Here is a 6,502-nt window from a genome sequence, read left to right on the forward strand (position 1 = left end):
AAAGTAAAAATGGTTTAATGGCAGGATGGGATGAACAGGAACACCAACAAACAACAACAATGAACTGACAAAGGACAGGGGCAAACAGGTGGTTTAAATACAGAGGGCTAATTAGGGAAACATGGGCAGGTAAACGAGGGACAGGTGAGAACAATAAGGGCAATCACGGCAGGAGAGGAACACAGTCAGGTTGGGCAGGGGCAGATCGTGACATTGGGACGGCAACAAGGGCTTACGGGATATTTCTGCAGCCGTTCTGGTCCTTTTCGTGTTTCGGAGACTGGTGCTTTGGTGTGTGTGTGTTTGGAAGCTATTCTTAAGTCTGACAAGGACACAAAGACATCTCATGTCCTATTGGACACACTAAATCTTTAACTTTTTGTCTATTTCAGTCTTAGTTAACATTGGAGGGGAGTTTAAATTGGTAAATTGGTAAATTAGTTACTTTAAACTGATTTATAAATTTGTGACAAATCTAAATAGAACATTTAACAGATTTACCTCCTGCATCTGCATCTGTTTTACCATTTAAGTATTATTTAAAGCATTAAATTCTACTAAATATTTAAACTCAGAGACATTTTATTTATTAAAGCAATTTTCCCGTTTCTGCAGAAGTTTCTTTAGATTTTTTTATACTGTAAAGCCAGATTTGAAACTGTTTAATATTTGCTTATTCGTTTTAATTAATGTATTTAAATTGTATTCAAACTTTTAAAATTCAAAATACCAAATGAAATATACTGAAAATGGTTAAACCAAAATATAATTTAAATATAAATTATTAAAAGTGTATTTTATTTCATAATTAAAAGTAACAGGCAACAAGATTTGTGTTCATTTGCTCTGCTTCAACAGCACCTGGAGTGATATGTATCTGATAAATAGTTATTTTATTTTATTTTATGAATTAATAAAACAGATTTCATGCTGTGGACTCATTTATTGAAGTCATCATTTATTTTTCTACATTTGAAGCTGAAACTTTGTTCGTCTTCACCAGAGTTTCCTGTTGACACGGCTGATGGCTGTTCTGAATTAAACACCTCTGTGCAGCATTATCGCTGCACTACTGTTGGAGCTGCACTTATCTCCCTCCTCAGATTAACACGGCGGCCTTTCATGAAACCGCAGCAGCGAGGAGATAAGCTGTTTAGTGAATGCACAAAAACACACCGGGGCCTTTCCGACTGATGTATTTATACACCGAGTGCCGGTATGCAGGGGTGGGGTGGGGGGGTAAATCAGAGACATTTTTCAACGCTCATTGTGGATCTAATTTATGACGTGTTTGTTTTTCAAGCAGCAAACCCTGGTAAGGATTAGGGCGAGGGGATAGGGTGACTCAGGAGGCAGCAGAGGACAGATAAGCAGAGAGAGGAGCCGGCTGAAGGAGAATGAACACATTAGCTTATCTTGTGCAACACAACAGAAACCTTCCAACTGTTTAAATGTAAACATTATCTCTACCATGGAATGAATTGCTAGTTCTTGTTGATGCTTTTAATTCATCTTCAACCCCTTATTTAAGACACGTGTGAACATTGGATTGTGTTGCTATTTTTAATAGCACAGACTAGCAGAGTCATGCCATAAGTACAATAAAAGTATTAAAGGTTGAATGTGGAACATGAACATCAAAGTGACACATAGCATGTGGAGGTTGTAGTTGCAACATAGAACAAGGTTTCCAGCCACTAGGTTTGCTGCCGATGCTGAAACATTTTATTTAGGTCCATCTAGGCCAGGGATTCCCTAAGTGTGGGGTGCGCGAGCTGCCGCTAGGGTGTGCGCGAGGCGAAAAGTGTAATGGCTGCGGAGCTCAGATAAGTCTGTCATGTCACCATTAGCATAGCCAGAAACTCATTTGTGGGTGGGCTATAAGAAAAAGTAAGTAGGCCCAATAAATGTAATTGAAAACAAGTATATTTTGCTTGTGTGTGTGTGTGTGTGTGTGTGTGTGTGTGTGTGTGTGTGTGTGTGTGTGTGTGTGTGTGTGTGTGTGTGTGTGTGTGTGTGTGTGTGTGTGTGTGTGTGTGTGTTGTGTCCTCCACATGTGCCCTAGCTTCATAATAACAATGCGCCGAGCTTCAGCGCTCTGGCCTGCGCACGCCGATATGTTCCGTATTTGATCATTTTTAACGGTGTTGGAGAAATCTGAAGGTGGTGAGTCATTCTGGCAGATTGTAATTAACACCTGTCTCATGCAGGTGTTCTGACATTGTAAACCTCACACACAGAACATTGTGGATGTAACAAAATAAATCAAGAAACGATTCCCATCTGAGCATTTTAGTATTATTATATTATTATATTAGCACACTGACTGTGGGACAGCATTCTAAAGGTGTCAGGCTATTAACAGTGCGCTGAAGATCTGGAGTTCAGAGTGTGTCTGTCAGAGGTCAGACGCGTTCCAGCGGAACCACGGCTCACGGGTGCACAAGTGAGCACATCTGGGCTGGGCAGAAGTAATTTTACAACATTGGTTTAATTAGCGCCAATAACAAGATGCAGTGACTGGAGCGGCTCATGGAGCTGTGCCGCACACACACAGAGACACACACACACACACACACACATACTGATTCAACAAGCGCACGCTGCGCTGTGCCGTCAGACTGAAGGCAGAAATGAGCGCTGCCGCCTCCGTGATAAAAACTTTTAAGAGGTTTTATAACAACATTTTTCATTCAAGGTCAAATAAAGATTTTAGCTTCTATTTTGGGATGACGTATGAAATTCGAGTCCACTCCACCCAGTGGAGCCAGTCATGAACCTGACCACATCTCATGTTACTGCAGCATTTGTTATTCCAGTCCGCGTGGCAGCGGATCGCAGATTCAGCCACACCATAAAACAGCAATAAGTCGGTCTGAGGTAAAAGTGAAGCTCATGGCTATAGCTTTTCCATCTTTTCCCCTAAAGACATTTGATTACGCACAAGTAGGTGACCAGTTCAGGTTTACGCAGAGCAGAAGGAAGGAGAGAGCTCTGGTTAAACGTTCCTGATTTAAGAAAACCGTTAAATTGCATTGTTTATGTGCTACCTGGTCACTCTAAAAATTGATTTGAAATTAAATCAAAGGAAATTGTAATGGTATCGAATGTTTATTAATTACTATTTCTAAAATATATAATACATAAACATAAAAATGAAAGTGATGGGGAAAATGGTCGATCATATTTTTTTAACCTTGTCTGTCGAGTAACTGTCTAGCGTGACGTCTGATATATGTCTATTTATGTATATCTGGTTATATATGGTTATATATATATATATATATATATATATATATATATATATATATATATGTGGGGCTGGGGGGTGCATCAACATGGTCGGGACATAGAAGGGGATGCGCGGCTAAATAAGTTTGGGAACCGCTGGTCTAGGCTTCACCTAAACTCACTCTGGTTTTAGATCTTTTATGGTCGCTCCTCTTCTGAGAAGGATCGCGACATCTTCTGTCTGTGCCAAGCAACCAGCAATGGTGCCCTCTATTGGCTGGTAGATGTCAATGTGTCCCAGAACAGCTGTGGCTTCATTGTAGCTCATCATCACCATCAGTGTGTGAATGTGTGTGAATGGATGACAGATACACTGTAATGTAAAGCGTTTTGGAGTCCTCTGACTATGAAAGGAGCTGTATAAGTGCAAGTCATTTATCATTAAACATAAACCCAGTGTTGTGCACGTCCAAATAATTATTTCGTTAGTTTTAATTCAAATATAGCTTTTAAAGGAAACACTGTGCCTTCATTCTGCATAAATGTTCTGAGGAGGTAATATTTTTTTAAATATAGCTTTTTATTGAATTGTTCCGTATTCAATCTTTAATAATCAGTGCATATCTGCAGTATAGGGCTCTATGAGTTTGTGATGCGGAGAACACGGGCACAATTGCAGAATTTAAGAAATAAAATGGAGCTGTTTCTCCTCCAGCATAAACAGGTGAGGGGGAGCTCTATGCTAATTTTACCTATTGTGACATCACAATTTGGGGCTTATTAAAATTACTCATTTTAGGCTTATGATTCCTGACACTGTACACTGATAGAAAACCAATTAACATTTTTTTTTCATGTTTTTAGTGGTAATAGAGGCAGTTGAGACTCACATGGTAGCACAACAATGCTACTTCATCTACAGAAACTATGGCTGCTGCAGATAGGCACTGACTGAACAGAAACAATTTTTATTAATTGTAATTTTTAAACAAAATTGACTAATTGGCTGCAGGTTATTGCTTTTTGTCCAAAACAGGTCTCACTCTCAAAGAACTCTAAATTAGAAATGTTATTTAGGAATTTGTTTCAGATGATTCATGTTAAATCACACATTATCTAAACCTCTTCATCTTAAATAAGGTTGTGGGGAGCTTTTGTCTATGTGGAGTAAACATTGAGTTAGAGGCGGGGGACAACCTGGACAGATCACCTAGGTCAACTAGTCATACACCTAAGGACAGTTTAAGTCTAAAAAAATGTAAATCTGTGTTTTGAATCTGTGGGAGAAAAGGGAATGAAAGAAAACGATCTTTTATATAGCGCCTCTAAAGCTAAAAATCACGAGGTGCTTCACAAAAACAAAAACTTACGTAAGTATAAAATGATTTTTTTTAATTATTCAAAAAATTTAAAAAATGAGAAAATCATAAAAATTGTGATAAAAAAAAGAGGAGACTGTAGCGCCCAGAGAATACCCATATGGGAACATACTAACGCCACATGGAAAGGCTACAGCTGGGATTCAAATATAAAACCTTATTTCTGTGAATCAACAGTGCTACTAACTGTGTCACCATGCTGCCCTTTTGGTTAAAGCAACACTGAACAAGTTTCCTGCTTCTCTCTCCTCCTGGCTGAAAGCATTGCAACAGTCGTAAATAATCCTGCCACATGCGGTAGCTAGCGCTAACAATAAGCTAACACTCACACGAGCCAACTGATACTAAACCACAAGGTTAAAAGAACCACATTGTTAAGTATAAAATATTATTTCTCACAAGTCCTGTTACAAAACTGCCAGGTCACCATCAGTCTGTGATATTGTTGCCTCTTCTAACTCCCTCAAGCTAGTATATACCGTGCTGTTGTTCACTCTGATTTTAGCGCTTTGCTTCACCTCCAAATTACAGACGCATCGCGCCCGCCCACACAGCGCCCGCCTGCTCCGTCTTTTTAAATAAAAGCCATTATAGTTAATGAAAGTGGCTACACGGGAGCGCTGCATCCTAGAAGCACCAAGGTGCTGAAGATAGGCGCTAGTTCTATTTCATGTGCTGCGGCACAATTGCGCCTTGGCTGTTTACAACATTGTGGAGTACTTTACAACTGACACTACGACGCAGAACGGCTTTACGGCATAAACCCAGCCACAGTTTTGATAACTTTAAAGTATTATTGATCTCAAAACATTCTAATAAATAGCGTGCTTACCAATTTGTAATTAATTAGTCTCTCAAAGCATGACGACAACGCTGATCACGTAAAACCAAGAGTCAATTTTCGCTTCCTGTTCTCAAGTCCCGTGTGATGTTGTGACTATCCTGCGGCTTTCCAAGGAGCGCTCAGCGGTGCGTCCTGTGTGACCACTTCACTTTTCAAAACCGCGGTACGTCTGTCAGCCTCCGGTGTGTCCCAGGCTTAACTTTTAGCTCCAGGCTCAACTAAGATGCAAAAAAGCAAAATTCTTCTTCTGTCTCTTGTGCTTTTATTAATGGTTGGTAAACTAAAAAAGTTAACTCTAAGGCTTGATGTTAGCTACTGGCACAGTTAACAGCTGCTAGTGTTCCTACACAAGCATCAAACTGTTCAGAGTTACAGAATGCTGTTCACTGTAAAGTTGCTCAAGTTTATGGCTCAAGAACCACAAAAACATGTTTGAAAGCAATAGCTTAAGCCCCTGGAGGCAGGCATTGCAGATTTGCAACAGTTAACACCTACCTACCTGGTTACTCCACATGCATATTTCATGAGCATTTTTTAACTCAGAAGTACCCCTGAGGGACTTAGTTGTTAGTTCTTTTATCAAAACTTATTTTGAGCCTGAGAGGGTTAAAAAGATAAAAATCTCTTTTATTGTAGCTTTAAATCATCTCAACAAAAGAGTCTGGACCTAACACACCAAATGATGTGTTACAATCCAAAAGACAAGAAACAGATGTACCAGTCAGAAAACAACTCTAAACTGTTTAATGAGTTTAAAACGCTTAATCTTAAAAGTTGAAACCTCAATAAACTGAACCAAGAAGAAGAAACTTATAGTTTAAATTTACACAAATAAAGCATTAGATCATCTGCAAATATGATGACATTAATATTGTGGGTCTTTCAGTTTGCATTTTATGAAATAATTATGTTGTTTCATGTTTTTCAAAGTAGACTCAATGCAGAGAATGGGAGAAAAGTATGATGGATTTCAGTTTGAGCACGATCAAAGTTCTGAGGTCAATAAAATCTTCATTCTTTAAAATTTCAGATGATTTCAATCTGAGAT

Source organism: Nothobranchius furzeri, chromosome 2, assembly GCF_043380555.1.
Source record: "Nothobranchius furzeri strain GRZ-AD chromosome 2, NfurGRZ-RIMD1, whole genome shotgun sequence".
Lineage (NCBI taxonomy): Eukaryota > Metazoa > Chordata > Actinopteri > Cyprinodontiformes > Nothobranchiidae > Nothobranchius > Nothobranchius furzeri.